Source organism: Triticum dicoccoides, chromosome 7A, assembly GCF_002162155.2.
Source record: "Triticum dicoccoides isolate Atlit2015 ecotype Zavitan chromosome 7A, WEW_v2.0, whole genome shotgun sequence".
Classification (NCBI taxonomy): Eukaryota; Viridiplantae; Streptophyta; class Magnoliopsida; order Poales; family Poaceae; genus Triticum; species Triticum dicoccoides.
In genome coordinates this window covers 588,095,647-588,115,380 of record NC_041392.1, presented here as the reverse complement: position 1 = coordinate 588,115,380, position 19,734 = coordinate 588,095,647, and the positions used below count along the sequence as shown (strand labels likewise).

Below are 19,734 nucleotides of genomic sequence, written 5' to 3'. Positions count from 1 at the left end.
GCATGCCCATTTGAAGTTTGTAAAACATGGAAGGATTACATGTTTAGAATTGGATGCCACCTAAAAACACATATCTTCTTATCATTTAGGCAAACTGAAAACATAGAACCACTTGGTAAACTCAAAGTATATACACCTTGTCTCCTTGTTATCTATAGCTCTAGCCATGACTCATATCTTGTACGGCTTTTGTACTCATTCACATTATCCCATTATCGTGGGTATCGTCTCACTCCATTTGCCATCCTATTATCATCGTGCTAGTCCTTGAACATTGAAGCAATTCTACCTCTCTTCTAGCCTCTTTTGCACATCCATTTACTTATATACCATAAGAAGAGAAAGTGTCAAATGTAAAATTTTAAAGGTCAAGTACAAATAGGAATTTGTTGCATATAATAGAAATGTGTCTACCTGTGAGAGACCAGTAGGAGTGGAAACACATAAAGGAACGGATATAAAGTGTCTCAATAATTCGAAAGGGGTGCATTTTCCCTATGGAGGAGGACATCTCATTACCAGCTATGTGCTTTCTAATATGATTATTTACGTGATGTATTTCTTTGAAGTGCCAAAATGGAGTTAAAAGTATTTCTATGGTTGCTTCTTTATGATAGGCTTAATATGCTAAATACACAAAAGCGGAGAAAATTTAATGTCACTAACAACTATGCTTACATCCCATGTAATGTTGTTGAAGATACCACTGAGAACCTCATTTTCCATTGCCCCTTTAGCATTTCTTCTCGGGTACGCCTTTCCAGTGGTCTCTGAATGCCTCACGGATTGCTTCGACAATGTGCTAAAGTGTCGTTTAGTAAATCATAATATTTGTTATAATATATTGGAACATTTCGAAGGAGCTCATTAATTTCATTTTCAAAGGTATTAGGCCTTCGAGATTGGCATGGAGAGAAATCCCCAAATATGTATTATCCATAAATAGTTATTCAAACTTCTTACCAACACTACAAGAAATATGTCAACTAGTGACCTTCTGTCAGTGACCCTCGAAGAATTGGTCATAGATCTATGACCATTTGAGACCAATTGGTCAAAAGCTGTTCGGGGGGCTCCAAACCCTAAATCATCGCGACCATTTTGGTCAAAAAGGTCGTAATTTCCTTACACGAAATGGTCATAAAGTAGACAGCGCTAGTCCGCTGCCTTATTTCTAGTTGTTAACGACCAATATATATGGTCATAACCTTGTAAATTATGGTGGGTTGCTATGACTAGGCGCCACCTCATCAGTTTTGCCTATGTGTCATGTCCATGTGGCAATTTTTGCCCTAGGTTGTGAAGCAACCTATATTTATTTTATTCCAAAAATTCCCAAAAAATTCTCATAATTTTTTTGGATCATATCTTCATCAAATATGTCAAAAACCTTCCTTGCTTAGTTCAAAAATATTTCAACAATATTCATTTTCCTATTCTGTTCAGAGCAGCACTTTGTGAAGGAAGTAGCACTTTGGCATGTCCAAATACTATCCATTTTCTACAGTGCTTTCCTATGCCCAAATAACCATCCTCCACCAAATGCCAGCTCAATCCATTCATTATTTTGAGCCCAGCTTTAACATTCGTATCTATGTCCAGTGTGGTACTTTGCAAAGCAAGTACCACCTAGGCTCCTCCTTTTAAGCTGAATTTTTTTGAAGACGATCTTCTTAGTAACTGATCATCCTCAGCCAAAACTCACACCCATTAGCCATGTACATTTCCCGTACCGCTAACCAAACACTTGGCTGCTAATTCATGTTTGAGCATCGATCGGTCTCCTCGTGAGAATCTTATGTTGTAATTTTCTTCCTAGCACCTACCTGGGGAGTGCCCAACCAACTAGACATGCCTAGGCCGCCCAGAACACATGGCAACGCCACGGTCACGCGGTGACCATGTGGCGGGCATGCGAGTTTACGTGCTCTAGAGTTGGGGCCCTCGGCCACTGCCCAAACCTCGACGTATCGCCACCAAAACATGTATTTATGATTAAATAGGTACTTATGTAACTAGAAATGATTTTTGGAAAAAATAAATAGCAAACTATGAGGTAGCTGCAGTTCAAATTTGACCCGCTTCCAACTGAATCGGTGGAATTTTGTCTTTTTGACTAGAGGTGGATCAAAACTTTTTACACCCAACAATTTTGTCAATTGTGCATTAAATATGTCCTAGTATTTTAGAAAATTGTTTTGGTCCAATTTGGCAACAATTATTTGGGAGGTCCTTCACAAAAAAACCTCCTTTTGGGCACTCGAAAAATGGAAAATGGTATTTTCGTCCAAAGAAAATGAAAACTTCCTTAGGCAACATTGTTTTCCATTCTAATATGCACCCTTGTGCATAATATGAGATCATTTGAACAAACTATGCCATGAATGTGGCCATAAGATTGATCATTTGGCTTGAAAGGCATTGATCTCCAACGTGATAGCTCGTTTCTGAAAACATTTTTTTAAAATAATCGCCGTATTACAAGTTTATTAATTTCCCTGGAAACTTGGTCACATATTGTGACACAATGCGAAGGTTCCCCAATTTTTTGATTGTTTTGAATTTTTTATGCCCGTTTCAAAATGCGGTCAAAACGGCGGGAATGACCATTCCTAGCTAGTGCTTGAATCTTGCAAAACTTTTGATGTTTCTCAGATTAAATAGATACTTATGTACCTAGAAATGATTTTTGGAAAAAATAATGAGCAAACTATGAGGGAGCTACAGTTCAAATTTGACCCCCTTCCTACTAAATCGGCGGAAATTTATCCTTTTCACCAGAGGTGGATCAAAATTTTTGACACCAAATCATTTGGTCAATTGTGCATTAAATATGGCTTAGTATTTTATAAAATTGATTTTGTCCAATTTTGCATCAAATATATGGTAGGTCCTTCACAAAAAAACTCATTTCGGGCACTCAAAAAATGGAAAATGAATTTTCCGTGCAAAGAAAAAGAAAACTCCCTTAGGCAACATTGTTTAGAATTCCAAGATGCACCCTTGTGCACAATAAGAGATCATTTGAACAAACTATGCCATGAATGTGGCCATAAGATTGATCATTTGGCTTGAAAACCCTGAATCTTCACACGTGATAGCTCAATTCTGAGAACACTTTTTTAAAATAATTGCAGTTTTACAAGTTTATTATTTTTCCTGGAAACTTGGTCACATATAATGACACAACGCGAAGGTTTCCCAATTTTTTGATTGTTTTGAATTTTTTATGCCCGTTTCAAAATGCGGTCAAAACGGCGGGAATGACCGTTCCTAGCTAGTGGTTGAATCTTGCAAAACTTTTGATGTTTCTTTGATTAAATAGATACTTATGTAACTAGAAATGATTTTTGGAAAAAATAAAGAGCAAACTATGAGGCAGCTACAGTTCAAATTTGACCCGCTTCCTACTAAATCGGCGAAAATTTGTCTTTTTCACCAGAGGTGGATCAAAAAATTTGACACCCAACCATTTGGTCAATTGTGCATTAAATATGGCCTAGTATTTTAGAAAATTGATTTGGTCCAATTTTGCAACAACTATATGGTAGGTCCTTCACAAAAAACTCATTTCGTGCACTCGGAAAATGGAAAATGAATTTTCCGTTCAAAGAAAATGAAAACTCCCTTAGGCAACATTGTTTGGAATTCCAAGATGCATCCTTGTGCACAATATGAGATCATTTGAACAAACTATGTCATGAATGTGGCATAAGATTGATCATTTGGCTTGAAAACCCTGAATCTTAACGCATGATAGCTCATTTCTGAGAACACTTTTTTAAATTAATTGCCGTATTACAAGTTTATTATTTTTCCTGGAAACTTGGTCACATATAATGACACAATGTGAAGGTTTCCCAATTTTTTGATTTTTTTGAATTTTTTATGCCCGTTTCAAAATGCGGTCAAAACGGTGGGAATGACCATACCTAGCTAGTGGTTGAATCTTGCAAAACTTTTGATGTTTCTCTGATTAAATAGATACTTATGTACCTAGAAATGATTTTTGGAAAAAAATAAAGAGCAAACTATGAGGCAGCTCCAGTTCAAATTTGACCCGCTTCCTACTGAATCGGCAGAAAATTGTCTTTTTCACCAGAGGTGGATCAAAATTTTTGGCACCCAACCATTTGGTCAATTGTGCATTAAATATGGCCTAGTATTTTGGAAAATTGATTTGGTCCAATTTTGCAACAAATATATGGTAGGTCCTTCACAAAAATACTCATTTCGGGCACTCGGAAAATGGAAAATGAATTTTCCGTGCAAAGAAAATGAAAACTCGCTTAGGCAACATCGTTCGGAATTCCAAGATGCACCCGTGTGCACAATATGAGATCATTTTAATAAACTATGCCATGAATGTGGCCATAAGATTGATCATTTGGCTTGAAAACCCTGAATCTTCACGTGTGATAGCTCATTTCTGAGAACACTTTTTTAAAATAATTTCTTTATTACAAGTTTATTACTTTTCCTGGAAACTTGGTCACATATAATGACACAATGCAAAGGTTTCACAATTTTTTGATTTTTTTTGAATTTTTATGCCCATTTCAAAATGCGGTCAAAACGACGGGAATGACCGTTCCTAGCTAGTGGTTGAATCTTGCAAAACTTTTGATGTTTCTCTAATTAAATAGATACTTATGTACCTAGAAATGATTTTTTGAAAAAATAAAGAGCAAACTATGAGGGAGCTACAGTTCAAATTTGACCCGCTTCCTACTAAATCGGCGAAAATTTGTCTTTTTCACCAGAGGTGGATCAAAAATTTTGACACCCAACCATTTGGTCAATTGTGCATTAAATATGGCCTAATATTTTGGAAAATTGATTTGGTCCAATTTTGCAACAAATATATAGTAGGTCCTTCACGAAAATACTCATTTCGGGCACTCGGAAAATGGAAAATGAATTTTCCGTGCAAAGAAAATGAAAACTCCCTTAGGCAACATCGTTTGGAATTCCAAGATGCACCCGTGTGCACAATATGAGATCATTTGAACAAACTATGCCATGAATGTGGCCATAAGATTGATCATTTGGCATGAAAACCCTGAATCTTCATGCGTGATAGCTCATTTCTGAGAACACTTTTTTAAAATAATTTCTTTATTACAAGTTTATTACTTTTCCTGGAAACTTGGTCACATATAATGACACAATGCGAAGGTTTCACAATTTTTTGATTTTTTGTGAATTTTTTATGCCTGTTTCAAAATGCGGTCAAAACGACGGGAATGACCGTTCTAGCTAGTGGTTGAATCTAGCAAAACTTTTGATGTTTCTATAATTAAATAGATACTTATGTACCTAGAAATGATTTTTGGAAAAAATAAAGAGCAAACTATGAGGGAGCTACAGTTCAAATTTGACCCGCTTCCTACTGAATCGGCGGAAATTTGTCTTTTTCACCAGAGGTGGATCAAAAATTTTGACACCCAACCATTTGGTCAATTGTGCATTAAATATGGCCTAGTATTTCGGAAAATTGATTTGGTCCAATTTTGCAACAAATATATGGTAGGTTCTTCACCAAAAAAACTCATTTCGGGCACTCGGAAAATGGAAAATGAATTTTCCGTGCAAAGAAAATGAAAACTCCCTTAGGCAACATTGTTTGGAATTCCAAGATGCACCCTTGTGCACAATATGAGATCATTTGAACAAACTATGCCATGAATGTGGCCATAAGATTGATCATTTGGCTTGAAAACGCTAAATCTTCACGCGCGATAGCTCATTTCTGAGACCACTTTTTTAAAATAATTGTTGTATTACAAGTTTATTATTTTTCCTGGAAACTTGGTCACATATAATGACACAACGCGAAGGTTTCCCAATTTTTTGATTTTTTTTGAATTTTTTATGCCCATTTCAAAATGCGGTCAAAACGGCGGGAATGACCGTTCCTAGCTAGTGGTTGAATCTTGCAAAACTTTTGATATTTCTCTGATTAAATAGATACTTATGTAGCTAGAAATGATTTTTGGAAAAAATAAAGAGCAAACTTTGAGGCAGCTCCAGTTCAAATTTGACCCGCTTCGTGCTGAATTGGCAGAAATTTGTCTTTTTCACCAGAGGTGGATCAAAATTTTTGACACCCAACCATTTGGTTAATTGTGCATTAAATATGGCCTAGTATTTTAGAAAACTGTTTTGGTCCAATTTTGCAACAAATATATGGTAGGTATTTTACAAAAAACTCATTTTAGATGCTTGAAAAATGGAAAATGATTTAAAAAACTCATTTGTCCTAACTCTTTTAATAGATATTTGTCTTATTTCGATTTGTCATTATTCCTGAAAACTAAGGTCAAATTTGATGATACATGAGAAGGTATTCTATTTATTTTTTTATTTTTCATGTCATAAAATAGCCAATATGATTTAGCACCATATTATTATGACCAATTTAGATGGTCAAAATGTGGTATTCTTATTGATTCAGAAGCATCTCACGCGGATCGTGCCTAATCACCATCGGATGCTCTTGGATCCAATGGCCCGCCTGTCTCACCCATGTCGCACAACCCACAACGCGCACTCCTCACACACACCCAACCACCGCCCCTCTCTCTCGCGCGCAAACCCCACCCAACCCCTCGTGCCCTCCTCTCTCTCTCTCTCTCGAACCTAGCGCTCCACTCCTCCCTGGCCACCGCCAACTCCGGCGCCCTCTGTCCAGCGAGATCCACGACTCCTCCTCCTCCTCTCTGGATCGATCCGCAACCGCTTCCAACCCAGTCGTCGCCGCCGCAGACCTCCCCAATCCCGGCCTCCTCCACGCCAATTCGAGCAACACTCCCCACTTCCAGACCAAACCCTAGCCGGAGACCCCTTCCTCCTCGATGGCCAACCCCTCCATGGCGGCCGACGGTGGGGTGCCGTTGGCGGAGGGGGTCCGTGCCGTTGGGGCCCAGATCCGCAACCGCTTCCGCGTGGCGCCTGTCGACCGCGTGGCTGCGGCCCTGGCGACGCGATGGTAGCATCTGCCCTGGCGGCGTTGGCCAACGAGAAACCGCGAGATCCTCGGCGCTGTGGGCACCACCGCAGCGGTGCTAAGCACCACCAATGCCGATGGGGTCGTTCGAGCAGCTGGCGGCCGTCGCCAAGTAGCTACAGCCCGCGATGGCAGCGGGGGACTTCTCACGCGCCTGCTCCAACGTCTCCGTCCTCTTCTGCTGCCTCGACATCGCCTTCAAGTTTGCAGAGATGGACTACGTATCCAAGGCAAGCGGCCTCTCCTCCGCCCCCCTCTCCTCCCCCGCTACCTGCTCTGCTGTTCGGTATGCTACTTCGTTGTGCTTGTACTGTATGTGGTAAAATTTCTGGTGATTCCTTCCTGGGACATTGGTTTAGTTGTGTGAAGCTGAGAGGTTTGGGATGAAATGACCCCAAAATTCTCAACCAGATCGAGTTGGTGAGTTCTGTTTGAGTTTACTTTTGATTGGTATACGCTGCATAGCTGCGTGCCATCCACGTGGGAAGGTAATTGTGTTGATCCACTTTAGTTTGAGGCTAGGAGGTTTGGGTGAAATGATCTGTCGAATTACGAACTGGATCAAGCAGCAATAATTGGTTGTTTCATCAGGATCGGACTGTCTAATTCTCCTATTGTGTGTCAAAAGTAGAATGGCAATCTCTATTATACAGTATGACCTTATAATAGTTTGGAATGATCTGTTTTGATTTACGAACACTTACTAGACGTAGTAGTCAGTGCTTAGCTCTGTATGGTGGTTGTTGCTTCGTTGAATTGCTTGGCATTGCTGTAGCCCTAGTAGCCAGTGCTACTGTTTCCACAATCGATGCTTACGGCCACTGCACACAGTCTATTTTAATCCTTAGCATCCACTTCATATGCTTCTAGTACTGATATTTTTCTCTGAATTCATAATTTTTTGCAGAGAAGCTGCAACCTACAGAACGCAAGAAAGGGATGATGTGTGTTGCGTCCTTGCCATTTCTGGACATCAAGGTTGGATAGACCTACCAGATGTCCTGCTTCATTCGATTGTTGCTCTGTTGGGCTCCTTCTCTAACCTTCTTGCCTTCGCGGTCTGCAGGTTCTTGTCATCGTCCTGTGTGAGCTGCCAACAGCTCATCCATCCCACCAACCCCGATAATTTTTGTATATGCTTGCTATGGGTTTCCATTTTTATATATGATTGCTATGGGTTTCCATTCAAAGCTATAAGGTCATTAACTGCTATCTTATTCAGTTTTTTTCTTCCCTGTATCTGTCAAGCTTAGTCATGTTTACACACAGCTTCAGTAAATGGCATTGTATATGTTTTTCTCAGTAAATGCAAGACATTGTATTCAACACTAATCCCCTAAGTATGCCATGAGCATGTGAATAGATCAATCATGTTGTCTTTGTGCTTAGTGCTTACTGCCTAGGTGTTCTCAATTTACAAAGGGTTTTGGGAGTACTTGCCTGTTGCAAATGCATGGGCCTGTTGTTAGATGCATGAGTCTGACACTCCAGTGATTTCTAACTTAGACACTTGTATTTATGCAACTTTACCAACAATTTTGTTTGCAACGACATTATGCACATGAGGCAGGACTATACAAGTGAATTGTCACAGTAAGGTCCTTCCATGGATTTCATGTGGCTCCTTGAGTTGTAAGATGCAGCTCCAACATTGAATATATTTTGAATGTTTCCAAAGATACTCTCTGTTACGTTTACTTCAATATATACATGCATGTTACTGAGAGAAGTTGGCTGCAGGAATCAGTACACATATATACTGGAATATTAGTTTTTTTAATGGGAGGAATATAGTGTATTAGATGATGTAAATTTGTTTGGGTTCAGACCTATGCTTCCTCCACTGTTTTGTAGAGTTGGCTAATTTTAGATACTGCATAATAACCTTTAAGGCTATGGTCAATTTTAGATTCTGCATAATAATCTTAGTTTTAGCTTCAAGCCATTTTAGTATATTCTTTGTACTTGTGGCCTGTGGCTATAACTAGTTTGCTATAGTTCATCCGTGATGTCCGGTAGCTATGAGATCTGAGGGATGCCGGCCATTCGAGCCACGTAACTTATTCAGCTTTCACTCTACAATCTTGCTAATTTAAAGTCAGTGGGGGGGCTTTCCCCCACTGTCCACAGTTCCTAAAAAACTTATTCATCTTTGGACATTCTCATTTGCTATGCTAGGTATAGTGTAAACTCTCTTCTGAATTTGATTTGTACCAGTTTGACTTTCCTAAGTTTCTTTTCTTGTTAGCAGAGCTTACACTATCTTTCTATAGGCGCCGCCGGATTCGAGGGTGGAGCCCGAGCCTCCACTAGAGCATGGATCAGCCGTGTAGGAGGTGGAGCTCCACATGGATCATGACTTGGTCGTCGTGGGGGCCTGGACCATCAAGCTCACGGGCGAGATGGACGGCCTCGGCAACAGAGGCACGCGTGAGATCTTGGGGTTGACCAATCCACGGGGCGCCAGATCTTCTCTCGGGGTCGCCTGCTGTAGTCATACTGTCGCTGGATCTCCTCCCCCCCTCTCTCTATGTTTTTCTGTCAATAGCTAGTAGCATACGTTGGAGCTGGCTGTACCTGGAACTTAATCTGCATTTATTCAACTAGATCAAGTACAAGTACATTAGTTCGTAATCTGCTATTAATACATCTCCTAGTCATAAATTTCCTGAAGTAGTGCATGTATATATTTAGGTGCTGTAATTAGAAAATGGATGTGATTTCTAACTTGATTGTTGTAGGCTACAAGATATATCTTTGTTGGTTCATCTTGCTGTAGAATATGCCCCTATTCATTCATTTATGTGTATTGCTATTTACCTCTGGTGACATGTGTGAAGCACTCATCTACAAACTTGCTTGTTATACTCATGTTCCTGATGATATTGGTGTACACTCAATCTAGTTATTTCTTCTTGTTCTACTACTAGTTGTTGTGTACTAGTAGTGCTGTAGTTTCTGTGTAGTAAAACAGAAATATTAATGCTCAAATATGATGATGTGGCTTGCAGCGCACTTGCTTCGACGTCGACCCGTCCATCGTCATCGCCTTCGAGGACGACGAGGACACGGCAGGCGCCGTCGGCCTCGGCGGCGGCTTCCACCACTACCACATCATCGTCACCTACCAGTTCCACGACGACGTCTGGGCCGTCGAGTCCTTCTGCAGCTGTTGCCGCTGCTCCTTCCACAGTTTGGGCGGGACTCGTCGGATCGGCCTCCTCGTTTCCTATTTCAGGTAGTACATCCTTCTTACTCGAATCTACTATTTGATCTGCCTGCACATCTCCCACTCTGGCGCAGAATTGATGGGTTCTTCCTGGATTCTAGAAAGCTGCAAAAAATTGAATTTTCTAGGGGCACTCTCAGCCTACTTTCCACAATTTCTGCTTGTCCATTTGGCTCTCGCATTAATTACTAGGCCGAGATTTTAGTTTGCTGTCATCCTCGAGCTAAGATCCCCATGCCCATTTATATGTTCTCTATGGTGAATTATTTCTATGGTGTGTGTCAAAATTTGAATTATATCTAAAGTCTGCAGCTCCAATTTTCTTGGAGGCCACATTATCCTTACTTTAATGGTCAACTTGTTCAGAGTAGAGTTGAATCCTGTAGACCACATGATACTATTGTGATAATGGAGAGTTGGTGTCCATTTCTCCGTGGAGATTTGAGTTTTCTCTTTTCGTTTATTCTATGTGGTGTTAGTCCGATGCTTTATTGCTAGATGGCTGTATGGATAACTCAACTTTGTTTATTCTGCGAGGGCTTGCTTGGTACCAATTGTTATGTGCTTCATTGTGCAGTGCTGATACGAACTTACAACAGTATTACACTGTAGTGTTTTCTGCATGTTGTCGTATCACTAGTTCCATGCTGCCTTCACATTTGACTCTATTAGTTGTTTTTGTTTTTATCCTTGATTAGTATCAATTGTTGTATTGTAGACTTAAATTGTGGTGGTTCCTCTTTTACAGAAGCTCAAGTGTGAAGTTGTGAAGTGTGAAGCAAGTGTGAAGCCATGAAGTGTGAAGCCGTGAAGTCCAACTCATTGTAGCATATATGTGTTGTAAAGATTGTAATAGATTTATTTAGTGGTATATTTGATGAATTTTATGCGTTCTTTGTTCTATTTGAAATATTGATTATGTATGTGATTTGAAAACTTGTGGAATGGAAACTTGTCCAGTGAGGCCACTTATGAAAACAATTTGTCAAATTTGTGCATTTCTAACATGTGGGACCAATTTGAGAGATGAACATGACAGGTTGGACCCATATGACTAGTGGGACCGGCTTGAATATATAATAGTTGAAAATAGAAAATCATTAGACTAAAAGGCCATGGCCCAAAAATAAAAAGGCTGCAATGTTGGGCTTGGTCCATGAAGCTGACAAAAAATTCATAGGGAAAAATATAAATGGGTTGAATTAATGGGCTTGGCCCATATAAACACCGAATTGGACCGGGCTGATTCTTGTGCCACATCAGATTGCCACGTCGGATGCCTATGTGGCCTGGGGAGGCTGCTAGTGACCAAAACAAAACAGTAGGAATATTTTGGTCATAAACATCTACGACCTTCGCACAGAGAAGGTCGTTAATTTCAGTTTACGACCGCCAGCTTTTGACCATCTGTTTTTGGTCACAAAAAGGTCACAAATGGAAAATAATGACCATTCAGTGACCAATAGTCAAGGTCACAAGTTGACATATTTCTTGTAGTGCAAGGATGAGGTATGTCATGATATATTTAGTACTATATAGATGGGCTCTAAGATTCTATCCTAGGTCTAGAGGAAACCTGAGGACTCCCACTTTTTGGTTGTTTTTGTGAAGCGAAGATGACTTATTCTCTAGTCCGAAACTATCACTGTCAAGGATTACTCACATGTTAGGTTTTGGGAGGACTCGTGGTTGGGAAATGCCCCCACTTGGCATCCAATACCTACGTGTTTTTGATATAGAACCTCTTAGTCATGTCATAATAGAAGAGGTGATTTTTAAGGAGTTCTTTACCTAACATGGATGAAGGTGTAGTCATTGTTTCGGTCCTCCATTTCTTGAAGTTTTTCTTATTTTTGAGTCAAACAATGTGATGTGCTTTCACTTTCCTATAACTATGGTAGATTTCTATAGGTTGTGCGCATCTAGCTATGCAGAAACCAGGAGTGAACTCTTCATGGTTGTATCACTTGATGCGACGTCAAGGGTCAACACAAACTATCATAAAAAAGGTATGTCAGAAAAATTATGCATGTTTACACAAAGAGTAGGTGCAACATATAAGTTGGAACCGGCTAAATCACGGAGATCAAACAAACAGACCATTGAAGAGATCCATAATAACAATTGCAATGACTAAATGAAATATGCTTGCGCTCAAAGAGCAGAACCAAGATTACATGTCTCTTATTATTAATGGGATTACATGTATCCTCTCCTTGCTTACATTGGGAGGAAAGGACTTGAAGAAGACGCTTCAGGATCAGCGCCACCGAACTGCCAACTGAACCCCACCTCAAATGACCTCTTTGGGTGAATATCACCGCTAGGGAAGACGGTGCTTGTGCTGGTGTCATTACGGCCACTAGAATTGTAGCCACTATAGACCAGGGCCTTGAGGTCTCCTCCATACCTCATCATGTCAAGTGAATCCTCTTGTTGCTGTGTCGGAGCCTTAAACATCGTGGGAGGCCCCATGTCCATGCCACTAGTGACATAGGGAGCTGGTGATGCTGTCGAATACATCATCGAAGACCCCAAGTCCATGTTGTGAGTGATGTATGGAGCTAGTGGTGGTGCCTGATAAGTCGATGGAGACTCCATGTGCATGTAGTTGGTGACGTATGGAGCTGGCGGTGGTGCATGATACATTGCTGGAGACCCCGTGTCCTTGGTGTTGGTGACGTATGGCTCCTGGGGCTGGAAGACAGGTGGTTGGCCACTAATTTTTGTGATGCTTTCCCCTATGCTCTGGAGGATCACCTCTAGCTTTTGGCCAACATTGGTGAGATCCTCGATGTTGAGGCCATCAAGGTTCGAGAGGTTGCTTTCTAAGTATGGCCTTGTGCAGGAGGATTTTGGTCTCGTTGTCTTCACAGACGCCTTGGAGCTTGTAGCCCGGCCTGGAGCTTGTCAAAATGTTGGTTGAGAAAGCTTGCATGATTCACCATATTCTTGAAGTTCCCCTCCGTCATATTCTTATAGCGTTTCAGGACAGGCACCGCCTCAGTGGGGGACGGGAACACCTGTGGTACCGCCTCGCCCTCGCCATATACTAGCACACATGCCTTGGCGTTGCACATGATGGCCAACTCCTTCGCCTTCTTCAGTAGGCCCTCACGCTGCTTCTTTGAAGAGGCATACTAGTGACATACTGTTTGTCTATGTATTCACACATGTATTATGTCTCTGGTTAATACAATTCTAGCATGAATAATAAACATTTACCATGATATAAGGAAATAAATAATAACTTTATTATGGCCTCTAGGGCATATTTCCTTCAGTCTCCCACTTGCACTAGAGTCAATAATCTAGTTCACATCGCCATGTGATTTAACATCAATAGTTCACATCACCGTGTGATTAACACCCATAGTTCACATCGTCATGTGACCAACACCCAAAGGGTTTACTAGAGTCAATAATCTAGTTCACATCGCTATGTGATTAATACCCAAAGAGTACTAAGGTGTGATCATGTTTTGCTTGTAAGGGAAGTTTAGTCAACGGGTCTGCCACATTCAGATCTGTATGTATTTTGCAAATTTCTATGTCAACAATGCTCTGCACAGAGCTACTCTAGCTAATTGCTCCCACTTTCAATATGTATCCAGATTGAGACTTTGAGTCATCTGGATTAGTGTCAAAACTTGCATCGACGTAACCCTTTACGACGAACCTTTTGTCACCTCCATAATCGAGAAACATATCCTTATTCCACTAAGGATAATTTTGACCAATGTCCAGTGATCTACTCCTAGATCACTATTGTACTCCCTTGCCAAACTCAGGGCAGGGTAAGCAATAGGTCTGGTACACAGCATGACATACTTTATAGAACCTATGGCTGAGGCATAGGGAATGACTTTCATTCTCTCTCTATTTTCTGCTGTGGTCGGGTTTTGAGTCTTACTCAACTTCACACTTTGTAACACAGGCAAGAACTCCTTCTTTGACTGTTCCATTTTGAACTACTTCAAAATCTTGTCAAGGTATGTACTCATTGAAAAACTTATCAAGCGTCTTGATCTATCTCTATAGATCTTGATGCTCAATATGTAAGCAACTTCGCGGAGGTCTTTCTTTGAAAAACTCCTTTCAAACACTCCTTTATGCTTTGCAGAATAATTCTACATTATCTTCGATCAACAATATGTCATTCACATATACTTATCAGAAATGTTGTAGTGCTCCCACTCACTTTCTTGTAAATACAGGCTTCACCGCAAGTCTGTATAAAACTATATGCTTTGATCAACTTATCAAAGTGTATATTCCAACTCCGAGATGCTTGCACCAGTCCATAGATGGATCGCTGGAGCTTGCATATTTTCTTAGCACCTTTAGGATTGACAAAACCTTCTGGTTGCATCATATACAACTCTTCTTTAATAAATCCATTAAGGAAAGCAGTTTTGTTTATCCATTTGCCAGATTTCATAAAATGCGGCAATTTCTAACATGATTCGGACAGACTTAAGCATGGATACGAGTGAGAAACTCTCATCGTAGTCAATACCTTGAACTTGTCAAAAACCTTTTGCGACAATTCTAGCTTTGTAGATAGTAACACTACTATCATCGTCCGTCTTCCTCTTGAAGATCCATTTAATCTCAATGGCTCTCCAATCATTGGGCAAGTCAATCAAAGTCCATACTTTGTTCTCATACATGGATCTCATCTCAGATTTCATGGCCTCAAGCCATTTCGCGGAATCTAGGCTCATCATTGCTTCCTCATAGTTCATAGGTTCATCATGGTTAAGTAACATGACATCCAGAACAGGATTACCGTACCACTCTGGTGCAGATCTCACTCTGGTTTACCTATGAGGTTCGGCAGTAACTTGATCTGAAGTTACATGATCATCATCATTAGCTTCCTCACTAATTGGTGTAGTAGTCACAAAAATAGATTTCTGTGATGAACTACTTTCCAATAAGGGAGCAGGTACAGTTACCTCATCAAGTTCTACTTTCCTCCCACTCACTTCTTTCGAGAGAAACTCCTTCTCTAGAAAGGATCCATTCTCAGCAATGAATATCTTGCCTTCGGATCTGTGATAGAAGGTGTACCCAACAGTTTCTTTTGGGTATCCTATGAAGATTTACTTCTCCGATTTGGGTTCGAGCTTATCATGTTGAAACTTTTTCACATAAGCATCGCAGTCCCAAACTTTAAGAAACGACAGCTTAGGGTTCTCACCAAACCATAGTTCATACGGTGTCGCCTCAACGGATTTAGATGGTGCCCTTTTTTAATGTGAATGCAACTGTCTCTAATGCATAACCCCAAAACTATAGTGATTAATCGGTAAGAAACATCATAGATTGCACTATATCCAATAATAGTACGGTTATGACATTCGGACACACCATTATGCTGTGGTGTTCCAGGTGGCATGATTTTGTGAAACTATTCCACATTGTTTTAATTGAAGACCAAACTCGTAACTCAAATATTTGTCTCTGCGATCAGATCATAGAAACTTTATTTTCTTGTCACGATGATTTTCCACTTCACTCTGAATTTCTTTGAACTTTTCAAATGTTTCAGACTTTTGTTTCATCAAGTAGATAACCCATATCTACTCAAATCATCTGTGAAGGTCAGAAAATAACGATACCCGCCGCGAGCCTCAACACTCATCGGACTGCATACATCAGTATATATTATTTCCAATATGTTAGTTGCCCGCTCCATTGTTCCGGAGAACAGAGTCTTAGTCATCTTGCCCATGAGGCATGGTTCGCAAGTATCAACTGATTCATAATCAAGTGATTCCAAAAGCCCATCAGCATGGATTTTCTTCATGCGCTTTACACCAATATGACCTAAACGGCATTGCCACAAATAAGTTGCACTATCATTATTAACTTTGCATCTTTTGGCTTCAATATTATGAAAATGTGTATCACCACGATCGAGATCCAATAAACCATTTTCATTGGGTGTATGACCATAGAAGGTTTTATTCATGTAAATAGAACAACAATTATTCTCTAACTTACATGAATAACTGTATTGCAATAAACATGATCCAATCATATTCATGCTCAACGCAAACACTAAATAACATTTATTTTAGATTTAACACTAATCCCGAAAATATAGGGAGTGTGCGATGATGATCATATCAATCTTCAAACCATTTCCAATACACATCGTCACTTCACCCTTAACTAGTCTCTGTTCATTCTGCAACTCCTGTTTTGAGTTACTATTCTTAGCAACTGAACTAGTATCAAATACTGAGGGGTTGCTATAAACACTAGTAAAGTACACATCAATAACATGTATATCAAATATACCTATGTTCACTTTGCCATCCTTCTTATCCGCCAATTACTTGGGGTAGTTCCACTTCTAGTGACCAGTCCCTTTGCAGTAGAAGCACTCAGTTTCAGGCTTAGGTCCAGACTTGGGTTTTTCACTTGAGCAATAACTTGCTTGCCGTTCTTCTTGAAGTTCCCCTTTCTTCCCTTTGTCCCTTTTCTTGAAACTAGTGGTTTTGTTTACCATCAACACTTGATGCTTTTCTTGATTTCTACCTTCGTCGATTTTAGCATCACGAAGAGCTTGGGAATCGTTTCCGTTATCCCTTGCATATCATAGTTCATCACAAAGTTCTACTAACTTGGTGATGGTGACTAGAGAATTATGTCAATCACTATCTTATCTGGAAGATTAACTCCCACTTGATTGAAGAGATTGTAGTACCCAGACAATCTTAGCACATGCTCACTGCTTGAGCTATTCTCCTCCATCTTTTTAGCTATAGAACTTGTTGGAGACTTCATATCTCTCAACTCGGGTATTTGCTTGAAGTATTACCTTCAACTCCTGGAACATCTCATATGGTCCATGACATTCAAAACGTCTTTGAAGTCCCGATTCTAAGCCGTTAAGCATGGTGCACTAAACTATCAAGTAGTTATCATATTGAGCTAGCCAAAAGTTCATAACGTCTGCATCTACTCCTGCAATAGGTCTGTCACCTAGCGGTGCATTAAGGACATAATTCTTCTGTGCAGCAATGAGGATAAACCTCAGATCGCGGATCAAATCCGCATCATTGCTACTAACATTTTTCAACTCAGTTTTCTCTAGGAACATATAAAAATTAAATGGGGAGCAACATCGCGAGCTATTGATCTACAACATAGATATGCTAATACTACCAGGACTAAGTTCATGATAAATTAAAGTTCAATTAATCATATTACTTAAGAACTTCCACTTAGATAGACATCCCTCTAATCATCTAAGTGATCACGTGATCCAAATCAACTAAACCATAACCGATCATCACGTGAAATGGAGTAGCTTTCAATGGTGAACATCATTATGTTGATCATATCTACTATATGATTCACGCTCGACCTTTCGGTCTCAGTGTTCCGAGGCCATATCTGCATATGCTAGGCTCGTCAAGTTTAACCTGAGTATTCAGCGTGTGCACACACCCGATCATCACGTGGTGTCTGGGCACGACGAACTTTGGCAATGGTGCATACTCAGGGAGAACACTGTTATCTTGAAATTTAGTGAGAGATCATCTTATAATGCTACCGTCAATTAAAGCAAGATAAGATGCATAAAAGATAAACATCACATGCAAAAATATGTGACATGATATGGCCATCATTATCTTGTGCCTTTGATCTCCATCTCCAAAACATCGTCATGATTTCCATCGTCACCGGCATGACACCATGATCTCCATCACCTTGATCTATATCAATGTGTCGTCACACGGTCGTCTCGCCAACTATTGCTATCGAATAGCAATAAAGTAAAGCAATTATTTGGCACTTGCATCTTACGCAATAAAGAGACAACCATAAGGCTTCTGCCAGTTGCCGATAACTTCAACAAAACATGATCATCTTATACAACAACTTATATCTCATCATGTCTTGACCATATCACATCACAACATGCCCTGCAAAAACAAGTTAGACGTCCTCTACTTTGTCGTTGCAAGTTTTATGTGGCTGCTACGGGCTTAGTAAGAACCGTTCTTACCTACACATCAAAACCACAATGATAGTTTGTCAAGTTGATGCTATTTTAACCTTCGCAAGGACCGGGCGTAGCCACATTTGGTTCAACTAAAGTTGGAGAAACTGACACCCGCTAGTCACCTGTGTGCATAGCACGGCGGTAAAACCAGTCTCGCGTAAGCGTAGGTGTAATGTCGGTCCGGGCCGCTTCATCTGACATGCTGGTAAGCAGTATGACTTATATCGCCCACAACTCACTTGTGTTCTACTCATGCATATGACATCTACACATAAAACCTGGCTCGGATGCCACTGTTGGGGAACGTAGTAATTTCAAAAATTTCCTACGCACACGCAAGATCATGGTGATGCATAGCAACAAGAGGGGAGAGTGTTGTCCACGTACCCTCGTAGACCGAAAGCGGAAGCGTTAGCACAACGCGGTTGATGTAGTGGTACGTCTTCATGATCCGACCGATCAAGTACCGAACGCACGGCACCTCCAAGTTCTGCACACGTTCAACTCGATGACATCCCTCAAACTCCGATCCAGCCGAGCTTTGAGGGAGAGTTCCGTCAGCACGACGGCATGGTGACGATGATGATGTTCTACCGACGCAGGGCTTCGCCTAAGCACCGCTACGATATGACCAAGGTGGATTATGGTGGAGAGGGGCACCGCACATGGCTAAGAGATCACGAGATCAATTGTTGTGTCTTTGGGGTGCCCCTGCCCCCGTATATAAAGGAGTGGAGGAGGGGGAGGGCCGGCCCTCTCTATGGTGCACCCTAGGGGAGTCCTACTCCCACCGGGAGTAGGATTCCCCCTTTCCTAGTAGAACTAGGAGCCCTTCCAAGTAGTAGGAGTAGGACGGACGGAAAGGGAAGGGAAAAGGAGAAGGAAGGAAGGGGGCGCCGCCCCTCCCTAGTCCAATTCGGACCAGCCCATGGGGAGGGGTGCGGCCACCCTTTGAGGCCTTTCTCTCCTTTCCCGTATGGCCCATTAAGGCCCAATACGAATTCCCGTAACTCCCCGGTACTCCCGAAAATACCCAAATCACTCGGAACCTTTCTGATGTTCGAATATAGTCGTCCAATATATCGATCTTTACGTCTAGACCATTTCGAGACTCCTCGTCATGTCCCCGATCTCATCCGGGACTCCGAACTCCTTCGGTACATCAAAACACATAAACTCATAATATAACTGTCATCGAACTTTAAGCGTGCGGACCCTACGAGTTTGAGAACTATGTAGACATGACCGAGACATGTCTCCGGTCAATAACCAATAGCGGAACCTGGATGCTCATATTGGCTCCTACATATTCTACGAAGGTCTTTATCGGTCAAACCGCATAACAACATACGTTGTTCCCTTTGTCATCGGTATGTTACTTGCCCGAGATTCGATCGTCGGTATCTCAATACCTAGTTCAATCTTGTTACCGGCAAGTCTCTTTACTCGTTCAGTAACACATCATCCCGC

General features: G+C 40.9%; 1 pseudogene; it reads right to left on the bottom strand.

The window, feature by feature from the left end:
* The window catches only part of LOC119333666, a 71,748-nt pseudogene that overhangs the window by 2,068 nt on the left and 49,946 nt on the right, over positions 1-19,734 (bottom strand).